Source organism: Psammomys obesus, unplaced genomic scaffold, assembly GCF_907164565.1.
Source record: "Psammomys obesus unplaced genomic scaffold, mPsaObe1.curated_primary_1811, whole genome shotgun sequence".
Lineage (NCBI taxonomy): Eukaryota > Metazoa > Chordata > Mammalia > Rodentia > Muridae > Psammomys > Psammomys obesus.
Window position 1 is genome coordinate 149,184 of NW_026596095.1, and position 16,229 is coordinate 165,412.

Here is a 16,229-nt window from a genome sequence, read left to right on the forward strand (position 1 = left end):
ATTCTGAGGAAGCCTGTGGCTGAAAGAACATGAAGCTTAGAGCCCTCTCTGTTGCTGTCTCATGATTTGCCTGACCCTCTTGGGACACAGGCTAGCAAAGGTGAGCCATATGCAGGCTCTGACACACATTGCCTGCCATCCAGAGGAGGCAAAGGAAGGGCCAAACAATATTTAACCCATAGTCCTCTCCAATGCTGACTCCTGATCTTCCTGACAATCCTGGGACAGAGCCAACAGAACGACCAACATGCCTGCTAACACGATATATAGCCATATGGTTAGAGGTCTGCAATAGAACACAATAAAAAACCCAGGGCCCTAAAAAACTATCGGAAACCTACCTATTGTACCACAGCAAGCCCTGGAGACACTGTTATACCTGAAGGGCAAGAAAACAATCTTAGATCTGAGGTTATAAAAATGATAGAGGCCTTAAAGGAGGAAAATGAGTCCCTCAAATAAATGCAGTAAAATACAACCATACAGGTGAAAGAATTGAATACATTTCTTAAAGAAATACAAGAAAATAAAATCAAAAGGAAGAAGGAAATGAATGACACTGTTCAAGACCTAAAAAAAATAGAAGGAATAAGGAAAACATAGTCTGAGGCAATCCTCGAGATGGAAAACCTAAGGAAGAGAACAGGAACTATAGACACAATCATTGCAAACAGACTACATGACAAGGAAGAGAGAATCTCAGGTGTAGAAGATACGTTGAGGAAATTGATACATCATTCAAAGAAATGTTAAATTTAAAATGTTCCTGTCACAAAACATCCAAAAAATCTGGGACACTATTAAAAGACCAAACCTAAGAATAATAGGAATAAAAGATGGAAAAGAGTCCCAGCTCCAAAGAACAGAAAATATTTTCAACAAAACCATAGAGGAAAAAAAAACAAAAACAAAAACAAAAAACAAACTAAACACTTCCACAACCTAAAGAAAGATGTCTATAAACATTTGAGAGATTTACATAGACCAAATAGATTGGACCAGAACAGAAAATCCTCCTACCACATAATAATCAAAACATTAAATCTACAGAACAAAGAAAGAAAACCTCAGGGGAAAACTTCCAAGTCAGTTTAAATTACATGAGAATTACATCTGACTTTTCACCAGAAACTCAAAAAGCCAGACGGGCTTGAGCAGATATCTTACAGACATTAAGTGACCATAGACATCAGTCCCAGCTACTATACCCAGAAAAACTTTTAATCAACATAGAGGGAGAAAACAATATATTCCACAACAAAACCAAATTTAAATGGTACCTATCCAAAAATTTAGCCATTCAGAAGATTTTAAAAGGAAAACTCCAAACTATGGAGGCTAATTGCACCCAAGAGACACAGGAAATAAATAACACCACATTAGCAAAACCAAAGGAAGGAAAAAGAACACACACACCACACATGCTCTATCACCACCAACATCAAAATAACAGGAAGCAACATCCACTGGTCATTAACATCTCTCAACACTAATTGGCTCAACTCTTCAATAAAAAGACACAGGTTAAAACAGGACCCATCATTATGCTGAATGCAACAAACACACCTCAACAGTAAAGATAGACATTACTTCAGCATAAAGGGCTCAAAAAGTTTCTCCAAGCAAATGAACTTAGGAAGCAAGCTGGAGTAGCCATTCTAGTATAAAATAAAATAAGACTTTCAACCAAAATTAATCAAAAAGGATGCGGATGGACAGACACTTCACACTCATTAAAGAAATAAATTACACCAAGATGACATCTCAACTCTTAACATCTATGCCCCAAATGCAAGGGCACCCACCTTTGTAAAGGAAATATTAATAAAACTTAAACCACACATTGAACCAAACATATTAGTAGTGGGAGATTTCAACACCCCACTCTCATCAATGGACAGATCATTGAGACAGAAACTAAACAGAGAAATAATGTTACTAACAGATGTCATGTATCAAATGGATCTAATACAATCTGCAGAACTTTTCACCCAAACAAGAAAGAATACACTTTCTTCTCACCACCTCACAGAACCTTCTCCAAAATTGATGATACAGTCAGACACAAAGGAAGTCTCAACAGATACAAGAAGATTGAAATAACCTCTGTATATTACCAAACTACTATGGAAAAAAACGCTGGAATTCAATAATAACAGAAACAGCAGAAAGCTTATAAATTCACAGAAACAGAACAATTCCCTACTCAATGAACACTGGGTCAGGTAAGAAATAAATAAAGAAATTAAAGGCTTACTAGAATTCAATGAAAAGGAATGCATGACATACCTAAACTTATGGGACAAAATGAAAAGTGGAAAGTTCATTGCACTAAATGCTTTCATAAAGAAATGGGAAAGGTCTCATACTAGCAATTTAAAAGCACGCCTAAAAGCTCTAGAACAACAAGAAGCAAACACATCCAAGAGGAGGAGATAGCAGGAAATAATTACACATAGAGCTGAATTTAATAACTTAAAGAAAATAACAATGAGAACAATACAAATATTCAATGAAATCAAGAGCTGGCTCTTTGAGAAAATACATAGTAGACAAAGCCCTAGCTAAACATACTAAAAAGAGAGAGACAGTATCCAAATTAACAAAATCAGAAATGAAACGGGGGACATAACAACAGACCCTATAGAAATCCAAAAATCGTTAAGTCTTACTTCAAAAGCATGTATTGCATAAAATTAGAAAATCAAAAGAAATGGATGATTTTCTGGATAGATTTCATTTCACTTATCAAAGCTAAATCAAATTGAGGTTAGTGCCTGGCTACACCTATCCTTGCTGCGAAAACCAATCATTTTTCCTGATTGGTTGATTAAATGGCCTAAACCTGGGCAGAAAAGAGTGGGATAGGAGTGTATACAATTCCTAGGCTTTCTTTTCAGGAAATTATGGGAGAAAGATAGGAAGAGAGGAAGAATGAGGACAGCAGGATGGCTCAGCATGGAAACAGAAACACATGGGTCAGGAGGAAGGACTCCAAGGATGGCGTGGGTGGAGAAAACCCCAAGATGAAAAATATAAGTAAGTATTTATAAGATTATGGGAATTTTATGTAAGAAGTGGGAAATAGCAAGAGCTGGAGAGGACAGGAACTCCACAAGGAGAGCAACAGAATAAGAAAATTTGAACACAGGGAACTTCCCAAAGACTCATACTCCAACCAAGGACTATTCATGGAGATAACCTGGAACCCCTGCACAGATGTAGCCCATGGCAGTTTAGTGTCCAAGTGGCTTACATAGTGATGGGAAGAGGGACTGCCTCTGACATAAACTGATTGGCCTGCTCTTTGATCACCTCCCCCTGAGGGGGGAGCAGCCTTACCAGGCCACAGAAGAAGACAATGCAGCCATTCCTGATGTGATCTGATAAACTAAGATCAGAAGGAAGGAGAGGAGGACCTACCTCCCCTATCAGTGGACGTGGGGAGGAGTATGCATGAAGAAAGGGGAGGTAGGGTGGGATCAGGAGGGGAGGAGGGAAGGGCTTATGGGGGGATAAAAAATGAATAAATTGTAATTAATAATAATAATAATAAAAAGAAAAAAGATGCAAATAAAAACAAACAAATAAATAAATAAATAAATAAATAGATAAATAAATAAATAGATAAATAGATAAAAAAGATTATGGATGGAAGGTATCCCAGACAAGGATGGTTAAGGTAGATGGCATTGGATAGGGGCTGCAAGATGGATGGTGAGGTTATTGAGACAGCATATGTGAAATATCTACCCAGTTCAAGGTAAATAAAAAAAAATTATAAAATCTAACAGTCGTCTGTGTCTTCTTAATAAATATGATAGAAAGTTAAATAATAGCATTGTGATAATTATGGGGCTAATACTAAACGTTATAGACCCAACACTCCCTTTTATTTACAGCAACAGCTGATAAACACCTTCAGCAAAGTAGCTGGATACAAAGTTAACAACAACAACAAAATCGGTAGCCCTCCAGTATACAAATGACAAACAGGCTGAGAAAGAAATTAGGAAAACAGTACTCTGCTCAATATCCATAAGTAATATAAAGTATCTTGGTATAACTGTAACCAAAGAAGTGAAATATCTGTATGACAAGAACTTCAAGTCTCTGAAGAAAGAAATTGAAGAGAATATCAGAAGATGGAAATATCTCCCATGCTCATGGATCAGTAAGACTAACATAGTAAATATGGCCATCTTACCAAAAGCAATCTACATATTCAACACAATTTCTATCAAAATACCAACACAATTCTTTATAGACCTTGAAAGAACCATTCTCAACTTCATATGGAAAAACAAAAACCCAGAATAGCTAAAGTAATCCTATACAATAAAAAAATCTTCTGAGGTATAACCACCTCTGATTTCAACATGTACTACAAAGCAATAGTAATAAAAAAAAAAACTGCATGGTACTGGCATAGAAACAGACTAGTTGATAAACTGAATTGAATTGAAAGTCCAGAAATAAACCCACACATTGATACTTTATATTTAACAAGACACCAAAACCATACAATGGAGAAAAAAAATAAAGCATCTTCAACAAATGCTGCTGGTCTAACTGGATGTTTATTTACATGTAGAAAAATGCAAATAGATCGATCAATATCTATCACACTGTACAAAACTCATGTATAAGTGAATCAGAGACCTCAAAATAAAATCTTAAACACTAAATCTATTAGAAGAAAAGTGGGAAAAATCCTTCAACTCACTGGCACAGGAGACAACTTCCTGAACAAAACACCAACAGCCCAGACTCTAATATCAACAATTAATAAATGGGACCTTATGAAACTGAAAAGCTTCTGTATGGCAATCACATGTATTATATATAATCGTAAATGAAAGCAAACATTGGTGAAGACTATAAACACTGAAAGCCTACACATTTGTAAAACAGAAAATGGTATATCAATTGAACCTACTCCTAAAAAAATGGTCTCTTTCAACACTCAAAGCACCATGGAACATGAAGTCTCTCCTTGAGTATTATCATTGTAGCCATCAGTCCTCTAGGAGTCACCAACGTAACAACACAAAGATCGCTTAAGTCTAACAAAAACCACCAGCAAAATCTAAAATGGTTAAACTAGCAACAAATTGGCACACTGTGCCTGTGTCACTTATAACAGATTTTGTGAATGAGATTCAAGGAACATTAGCTTTCCTTAATACTCACGTGGAGATTAATCACTTTGCAGACTTGATGAGTTCTCAAGAGGGCCATTGTAGTCGATGTCTGATTGCTTATGAGGTCAAGTAATTCTCTTTCTGTTTACTATGTTTTTTTCTCATGGGTTCATTACACAAAAATTTTATGGAGTTTTCCTGTTTTTATAGTATTGTTGAAAATACCACCCAATTCAGCTTGACTCCCAAATGCTCAGAAGAGTAAATCTAAGTTATTACACATGGCTTTTTTTACTCAGCTTCCAAAATCAAGTGATCAGTTCCAAAATAGTTCAAAATGTTCATGTAGTTGCTTTTGCTTATCCTCTAATACCTATGACTGTATCTCTGTGATCATAAATAAATGACTTTACTGAAATCTTTTATTATGAATGGATTTTTATATGTATGTCAAGTAGAGATATCAGAACTATTAAAAGCAGAATAGAAATGCTTATTGTTTTTATCTAACACATATATCACATATTAAGCCAATGATCACTATTTCAATATGTATTCTTAATATATTTATATGTACGTGGGTCTGATATAAGTGTGACAACTATTACATTTTTAGGTAGTTGAAATATTTGTATCACTCTATTGTACACTCCAGAATAACATATAAAATAGTTAAATTGTATGTATAATCCATATATACACATATGTGTGTATGTATATATACACATATATGTGTATGTATACACATATATATACATATGTGTATATATATATATATATATATACATATATATATGTTTTATCAAGTTTTGGGAAGCTTTACACACTGTAGGAGACTGTCTTTAATATTGTTTTATCCACCTAATCATAGTCCTAGTATCCTGAACTTGTAAAGCTGAAATAATGTTTTCCAGAAGAATAGAGAATATACAACAATGACATTTGCTCAACTATATTCATACTAGCTTTATTCATAATAGCCAGAATCTGGATTTAACCTAGATGTCCCTCAACCAAAGAATGGATAAAGACGCCATGGTATATATACACAATGGAATACTACTCAGCTGTTAAAAACAAGAAAATCATGAAATTTGCAGATAAATTAATGGAACTAGAGAAGATCATCCTGAGTGAGTTACCCAGAAGCAGAAAGACACGTATGGTATATATTCTCTTATAAGCAGATATTAGTCATGTAATACAGAATAACCATACTAAAATCACAGAACTAAAGAAGCTAAATAACAAAGAGGGCCCTAGGGAGGATGCTTAGTTCTCATTCAGAAGGGCAAATTGAATAGACACTGGAAGAGAGGGAACAAGATGGAAACCTACCATAGATGACCTCTGAAAGACTCCACCCAGCAGGTGATCGAGGTAGACGGAAATATTCACATCCAAACTTTGGGCACATCTCAGAGAGTTATAGAAAGAGTGGGGAAATAGAAGCACCTGGAGGGGACAGGAGCTTCACAAGGAGACCAACAAAGCCAGTAAATCTGGGCCCAGTGTTTCTAGCAGAGACTTGTGCACCAGCCAAGGACAATGTGTGGAGAGGACCTAGACCCCCTGTTCATATGTAATTCATAGGCAGCTCAGTCTCTATGTGAGGATTAAGGGGAGCAGGGGCTGTCTCTGACATGGACTCTGTTGTCCATTCTTTGATCAGTTTCTCCTGGTTGGTTGGGTGGGGGTGCTTGCCAGGCCACAGAGAAAGAGGATGTAGTCAGTCCTAATCAGCCTTTATAGGCTGGGATCAGATGGTAGAGAGGAAGGCCACACTTTATGAGGATTGGGGAAGGAAGATATGGGATAAGAGAGAGGGAAGGTGGGACCAGGAGGAGACAAGGCAGAGTACTACAATCAGGATGTAAAGTGAATTATTAAAAAATTAAATTTTAAAAGAAAAGAGTATATAGAGACAATTATAAACAAAAGGTCAGCAGCACTGAAAAAAAAAAAAAAAACAAGCAGTATAACTACAGAAGCCAGCCTGATTAATACTCAAAATTATGCAATGTTTGGTAGTATGGGGGAAACCAAATGAAGTTATGTGTTAGATTTAGATTTTGTATAATATTTAACTTATCTTTCACAAAAATAATAAAGCTATGACTTTAAAATATCTAACGTTTACTATCAAAAGCAAGAACAAAGAAAAAATATTAGCTAAGTAAATCATCCCATGTAGTTTATGTTCATGGTTATTTCTTAGAAGTTAAACAAAAAGTAATATATATATATATATATATATATATATATATATACATATACATATATATTTCAAAGTGAATAAGTAAGATACTTTAGGAACGAAGCAAGCATTTAATATTTTTTGAGTGTGTATTCAACAGTTTTGAAAATCAAAGGTTGCTATTTTACTGTATAGCATTGCTCTGCCAACACTACATCCAATCACCCATTTAAATTTCGCAGTCAATTAAATGTCAGTGTTTAAAAAAAAAAGCCCTGGGCCAGATGGTTTCAACGCGGAATTCTACCAGACCTTCAAAGAAGTGCTCACACCAAATCTCCTCAAACTATTCCACAAAATAGAAACAGAAGGAACATTACCAAACTCATTCTATGAAGCAATAGTCACCCTGATACCTAAACCACACAAAGACCCAACAAAAAAAGAGAACTTCAGTCCTATCTCTCTTATGAACATTGATGCAAAAATACTCAATAAAATACTTGCAAACCGAATCCAAGAACACATCAAAGATATCATCCACCACGATCAAGTAGGCTTCATCCCAGGCATGCAAGGGTGGTTCAACATACGGAAATCCATCAGTGTAATCCACTACGTAAACAAACTGAAGGAGAAAAACCACATGATCATCTCCTTAGATGCTGAAAAAGCATTTGACAAAGTCCAACACCCATTCATGTTTAAAGTCTTGGAGAGATCAGGAATACAAGGCACATATTTAAATATAGTAAAGGCAATATACAGCAAGCCGATAGCCAACATCAAACTCAATGGAGAGAAACTTAAATCAATCCCACTGAAATCAGGGACAAGACAAGGCTGCCCACTCTATCCATACCTATTCAACATAGTACTTGAAGTCCTAGCCAGAGCAATAAGACAAGTAAAGGAGATCAAGGAGATACAAATCGGAAACAAAGAGGTCAAAGTGTCACTATTCGCAGATGATATGATAGTATATATGAGCAACCCCAAAAATTCAACCAGAGAACTCCTCCAGCTGATAAACACCTTCAGCAAAGTGGCAGGATACAAAATAACTCAAAAAAATCAGAAGCCCTCCTGTATAACAAAGACAAAAGGGCCGAGAAAGAAATTAGGGAAACAACACCCTTCACAATAGCCACTAATAACATAAAGTATCTTGGGGTGACACTAACCAAGCAAGTGAAAGACCTGTTTGAGAAAAACTTCAAGTCTCTGAAGAAAGAAATTGAAGAAGATCTCAGAAGATGGAAAGATCTCCTGTGCTCATGGATTGGTAGGATTAACATTGTGAAAATGGCCATCCTGCCAAAAGCAATCTACAGATTCAATGCAATTCCCATCAAAATACCAACTCAATTCTTTACAGACCTTGAAAAAAAGATTCTCAGCTTCATATGGAGAAACAAAAAACCCAGAATCTCCAAAACAGTCCTGTACATCAACAGATCATCGGGAGGTATCTCCATCCCCGATCTCAAGTTGTACTACAGAGCAATAGTAATAAAAACTGCATGGTATTGGCATAAAAACAGAAAGGAGGATCAATGGAACCGCATAGAAGACCCAGAAATAAACCCACACACCTATGAATACTCGATTTTTGACAAAGAAGCCAAAACCATTCAATGGAAAAAAGACAGCATCTTCAACAAATGGTGCTGGTCCAACTGGATGTCCACATGCAGAAAAATGAAAATAGATCTATATTTATCACTCTGCACAAAACTAAAGTCCAAGTGGATCAAAGACCTCAACATAAAACCAGATATTCTAAATGTGTTAGAAGAAAAAGTGGGAAACAGCCTAGAACTGATTGGCACAGGAGACAACTTCCTGAACAGAACACCAACAGCACAGGCTCTAAGAGCAACAATCAATAAATGGGACCTCATGAAAATGAAAAGCTTCTGTCAAGCAAAGGACACTGTCATCAAAACAAAACGCCTGCCTACAGATTGGGAAAGAATCTTCACTAACCTTTTATCTGACAGATGACTAATATCCAGTATATACAAAGAACTAAGGAAGCTGAAAAACAGCAAACCAAGTAATCCAATTAAAAAATGGGGAACAGAGCTAAACAGAGAATTTTCGAAAGAGGAACATCGAATGGCAGAGAAACACTTAAAGAAATGCTCGTCCTCATTAGCCATCAGGGAAATGCAAATCAAAACGACCCTGAGATATCACCTTACACCCATCAGAATGGCCAAGATGAAAAACTCAAGGGACAACACATGCTGGAGAGGTTGTGGAGAAAGGGGAACCCTCCTCTACTGCTAGTGGGAATGTAAACTGATACAACCACTCTGGAAATCTATCTGGCGCTTTCTAAGACAATTAGGAATAGTGCTTCCTCAAGACCCAGCTATACCACTACTAGGTATATACCCAAAGTTTGCTCAAGTACACAAAAGGGATATTTGCTCAATCATGTTTATAGCAGCATTATTTGTAATAGCCAGAACCTGGAAACAACCCAGATGTCCATCAACGGAGGAATGGGTACAGAAATTGTGGTATTTTTACACAATGGAATACTACTCAGCAATCAAAAAGGAGGAAATCATGAAATTTGCATGCAAATGGTGGGATCTAGAAAAGATCATCCTGAGTGAAATATCCCAGAAGAAGAAAAACAAACTTGGTATATACTCACTTATATAGACCTATAAGAGATGATAAACATAATGAAATCTACACACCTAAAAAAGATAATCAAGAGAGCAGACATGGAGTAAGATTATCAATCTTCACTTAGAAAGACAGATGGGATGCACATTGAACATATGACAGGAGTCTACTGAGCACATTTGAAAGACTGTAACTAGCAGTGTTTTCAAAGCAAAGACTCATGACCAAACCTTTGGCAGAGTACAGGGAATCATAAGAAAGAAGGGGAGTTAGTCTGATGAGGAAAGGATAGGAGCTCTACAAGGACCAAATATATCTGGGCACAGGGTCTTTTCTGAGACTGACATGCAACCAAGGACCATGTATGAATATAACCTAGAACCTCTACTCAGATGTAGCCTGTGATAGCTCAGTAACTAATTGGTTCCCCATAGTGAGGGGAACAAGGACTATTTCTAACAGAACTCAATGATTGGCTCTTTGGCCTCCCCATGCCCCAAGGGAGGAGAAGTCCTGTTAGGCCACAGAGGAGAGCTTTGCAGCCAGTCCTGAAGATACCTGATAAAACAGGATCAGATGAATGGGGAGGAGGTCCCCCCTATTAGTGGACTTGGCAAGGGGCACGGTGGTGATGAGGGAGGGAGGGAGGGACTGGGAGGGAATGAGGGATCGGGACACGGCTGGGATACAGAGTTAATAAAATGTAACTGATAAGAAAAAAATAAAATTCAAAAAAAAATAAAATATGGAAAAAAATGTCAGTGTTTTATGAAGAAGTTATGAGTAACTTGTAAAACTTACTAAGCAAAGGAGAGGACTTTGGCTCCCAGGCAACCTTCCTAATGTTAGCTTTACAGGAAGCGCTTAATCTATAAATTTTCCCTCCATCAAATGCTATGAATGTGAACTAAAATTCAAAAGAGAATTCATATGATTCCAAGAAAGTCAGTAATTGCATAGATGCATAGGTCATAGGTCCTGGGGATCCAGACTGAGATATAATGCTTGCACAGAAAGCACATTGTCTACAGACTGAACTTCCTAAGCCCTGTGGCCTACTTTTTAATATGTTGTTGAAAGTGAATTGTATAATATGCATTCTGTTATAAATACTTCTGTTTAATTATAATATTCCATTTTTATAACTATAGAATTACACTAGTGTTAATTGCATCAGGTTACCTGTTTTTGTATATAGAACATTGCATTTTAATGATGAATTCAATCATATCAGTATGCAGAGTGCTCATATTATATTCAACAACTATTAACACTGACATGCTGGTGATAATTATAAAGCAATGAATCATGCTTTCTGGGGCTGGATTAGTGTAAAGCTTTGAATTCAATTCACTATAAAGCAAACTAAAGTATGACACAGATTAATTAAAATTTTAAAAACTATGGCAATTAGATAAGTCTATATCACAAAAAAAAAACCCAATGGGACGGATGTTAATATTTATTTACATTATATGCCAGCTCTCCTCAGAAAAACAATGGTAGGTAATACCTTCCTCTTATATTGGAAGATGACTGAGAAATCACTTTACATAAACAATGATTATAGTTCCTTCTACATAAAAATACAGGAAGATATTTTATTTGAAAGCATAAAAATAAAAAACTGAGATAGAAGTATAACATACTTGAGTTATCAGTATAAACTTAAATACTGGGACAAGTAGTATTTTTATCAGACTTGTTATTGTTAGTGTCTATAAGTTTGAAAAATGGCAGAACCATGCTATTGTCAGCAGGCAAAAAATGTTTGTGACCACCTATCAAAGTAAGAGGATGAATAATCTCAAAGCACATAAACTGGATTAGAAAAGTGTCCAGATATGGTGTTGGAAGGAATGAAAAATATCAGGACAGTCTGCAGGTTGACTACTGGCCTAGGAAACAAGCTGATCATCGAGTTAGTGGGAAAGCAGTTATCCCATTCTTCTATAAGTATAGTAACTGAATTTGAGAATGACATAGGGTATTTTATTTTGCTATTAGGAGCTTATCTGCCTTCCTGGAGAAAGGAGACAACACAAAGAAATGGTGACAGCTATTTTGCTTAGCCTATAAAATTTGAACAAAACCGAAGAGTTTTAAGAGAAATCTAACGTGGTAAATTTTGATCTTCACCAACTGGTCATATTTTATTAACAAGTACTGGAATGAGGAAGGGTGTTATCATTCCCATGGTACTTAGTAAATCCAGATGTAAGAAGTAATTTTAAGGAGGAAATGTCACAAAGTACATAAACAACGTTTAGGTAAACTCATATAGTACTGTGTGATTTTTTTTGGACACCATACAGATATGCTGGAGATGTATGACATTAACCTTTCTATTTGTTTCTTCTGAAAACCTACACAAATATGATAATAATGACATATACAAGTAAGTTCAATATCTGTAACTGCCAATATGCCATGATAGCAATTAAAATTTTTAGCATGTCCTGAAACACATTTATCGTAGAGTTAATTAATCTTATAAATAATGTAGACTATTTGTGCCAAGTATCTCAGGTGTAACCAAGCTAAAAACTGGAATTGCATACACTAGTTTAACCCTGTATCGGCAACCATGCCACAATTCCTTATGTTCTAGGATACAAGAAAACTTACAGGGATTATGCATATGTTCTTTTTACTTTTCTTTTTGTTGCTATAAAATAAACTGACAAAAAAGGAACATTAGTAATGATGTAATGGTTTGTTTTGGCTCACAGATAAAGGGTAAAGTTCATAACACTGGAGAAGTGAACATGGCAGATGCCTGAGGTACATTGGTATTTTGGAGTTAGGAAGATGCACATCTTACTATTCCCCCTTTTATTAAGAATTGGAATCTAGACTGCAATGACACTCTCAATTTAATGTTATGATGACTATTATTTATTTTCAACTTGACTATACCTAGAATTAATTAATACCCAAGTGACTAGGTACGCATGTGAGGATTTTATTTTATTTTATTTTTTTTATTAATTACACTTTATTCATTTTGTATCCCCCCATAAGCCCCTCCCTCCTCCCCTCCCGATCCCACCCTCCCTCCCCTTTCTGCATGCATGCCTCTCCCCAAGTCCACTGATAGGGGAGGTTCTCCTCTTCTTTCTGATCTTAGTCTATCAGTTCTCATCAAAAGTGGCTGCATTGTCCTCTACTGTGGCCTGGTAAGGCTGCTCCCCCCTCAGGGGGAAGTGATCAACAAGCAGGCCAATCAGATTATGTCAGAGGCAGTCCCTCTTCCCATTACTATGGAACCCACTTGGACACTGAACTGCCATGGGCTACACCTGTGCAGGGGTTCCAGGTCATCTCCACGAATAGTCCTTGGTTGGAGTATGAGTCTCTGGGAAGTTCCCTGTGTTCAAATTATCTTGTTCTGTTGCTCTCCTTGTGGAGTTTCCGTCCCCTCCAGCTCTTACTATTTCCCACTTCTTACATAGAATTCCGTTCACTCTGCCCATCAGTTGGCCATCAGGCTCAGCATCTGCTTTGACAGTCTATACTGCAGAAGCTTTCAGAGGCCCTCTGTGGCAGGTTTCAAGGTTGTTTCCTGTTTTCTTCTGGCTTTCAGAGGCCCTCTGTAGCAGGTTCCGAGGTTGTTTCCTGTTTTCTTTTTCTTCTGATGTCCATCCTCTTTGCCTTTCAGGATGGGGATTGAACATTTTAGTTAGGGCCCTCTCTTTTGCTTAGTTTGTTTAGCTGTACAGATTTTAGTGGGTTTATTCTATGTTGTATGTTTATATGAGTGAGTATATATCATGCGTGTCTTTTTGCTTCTGGGACAACTCACTCAGGATGATCCTTTGCAGGTCCCACCATTTACCTGCAAATTTCATGATTTCCTTATTTTTCATTGCTGAATAATACTCCATTGTATAGATGTACCACAGTTTCTGCATCCATTCTTCAGTTGAGGGGCATCTGGGCTGTTTCCAGCTTCTCGCTATTATAAATAAAGCTGCTACAAACATGGTTGAGCAAATGTCCTTTTTGTGTACTTGAGCCTCTTTTGGGTATATGCCTAGGAGTGGTATGGCTGGATCTTGAGGAAGTGCTATTCCTAGTTGTCTGAGAAAGCGCCAGATTGATTTCCAGAGTGGTTGTACAAGTTTACATTCCCACCAGCAGTGGAGAAGGGTTCCCCTTTCTCCACAACCTCTCCAGCATTTGTTGTCACTTGAGTTTTTGATCTTGGCCATTCTGATGGGTGTAAGGTGAAATCTCAGGGTTGTTTTGATTTGCATTTCCCTAATGGCTAATGAGGTTGAGCATTTCTTTAAGTGCTTCTCTGCCATTTGATATTCCTCTACAGAGAATTCTCTCTTTAGCTCTGTTCCCCATTTTTTAATTGGATTACTTGGTTTGCTGCATTTCAGCTTCTTTAGTTCTTTATATATACTGGATATGAGTCCTCTGTCAGATAAAGGTTTGGTGATGATTCTTTCCCAATCTGTAGGCAGTCGCTTTGTTTTGATGACAGTGTCCTTTGCTTTACAGAAGCTTTTCAGTTTCATGAGGTCCCATTTATTGATTGTTGCTCTTAGAGCCTGTGCTGTTGGTGTTCTGTTCAGGAAGTTTTCTCCTGTAGCAATGAGTTCTAGGGTATTCCCCACTTCTTTTTCTAGCCGATTTAATGTGTCTGGTTTTATGTTGAGGTCTTTGATCCACTTGGACTTCAGTTTTGTGCAGGGTGATAAGTATGGATCTATTTTCATTTTTCTACATGTAGACATCCAGTTGGACCAGCACCATTTGTTGAAGATGCTATCTTTTTTCCATTTTATGGTTTTGGCATCTTTGTCAAAAATCAGGTGTCCATAAGTGTGTGGGTTTATTTCTGGGTCTTCTGTTCAGTTCCATTGATCCACCATTCTGTTTCCATGCCAGTACCATGCAGTTTTTATAACTGTTGCTCTATAGTACAGCTTGAGATCAGGGATGGAGATACCTCCCGAAGATTGTATTGTAGAGGATTGTTTTAGCAATTCTAGGGCTGAGAAAAAAAATTAGAGAAACAACACCATTCACAATAGCCACAAATGACATAAACTACCTTGGTGTAACCCTAACCAAGCAAGTCAAAGACTTGTATGAAAAAAATTTCAAGTCTCTGAAGAAAGAAGTAGAGGAAGATATGAGAAGAGGGAAAGATCTCCCATTCTCATGGCTTGGCAGGATTAATATAGTAAAAATGGCCATTTTACCAAAAGCAATCTACAGATTTAATGCAATTCCCATCAAATTGCCAACACAATTCTTTACAGACCTGGAAAGAAAAATTCTCAACTTCGTATGGAATATTCTTATTATTTTTAAGATTTACTTTACATAATTTTATGTGTAAATATACTTTACCAGCTAAAACTTCATTTTCTCATCATGCAAATGAGGTTATGAGAATTTTAGTTGATGTAAATTTAATTCTATAATATAATTTCTGTTTTTATGATATTTTCTCAAACTGAACTATTTCTGAATAAAAAATACTGATTCTTTGTCTCATTATTTAAAAATTACTTGATAAAATTTATGTAAGTATTCAGTTAATGTTTTTTTTTTAAATGAAGAAATTATTGAGTTTAATATGTTCCCCCACTGTTACTAATGTTGTTCTGGGATTTTTTTGTCTGTTAATGTTGACCTGTTTTTAATTTTTAAATTAATCCATTGGGTGATATTACATAATCAGTTCAAGGCTGATTTTGTTTACATTATTTCTTTTTAGGTATGTTACTTGAACATTTTTCATTGTACATACCTTTTCAGAACCTAAGGATTTACATTTTTTCTATTAAGTTTTTTTACAGTTATTTTATATCAAAAGTTGATCAAGGTCATTAAAAATAAGATTAGGCTCACCTTGCTAATATAATAACTATTTCTTCTGAATTGTTTATGGCATGTTCAAATTCATCAAGAAAGTTTCCCTAAGTCATTATTTTAGATGATGATGCTATTATAGTACACTTTAGAATGAGTAGATCAGGACCAGGTTAAGGGTATTCATTCAAATAATCTAATTTTCAAAATTCATTCATCATTTTCAGTCGTCACATTGGCAAACCATCATCTGCCTGCTCTTTTACTAGACTTGTCAGAAGCTCTGATAAGCATAACATATCTGGAGCCATGCTTTTTGTTGTTGTTGTTGAAACCTATACTGCAACAAGAATCATGGGTAATCAGACACATAATTTGCCTTCTAAAAGAGCCAGACTTTAAAAAAA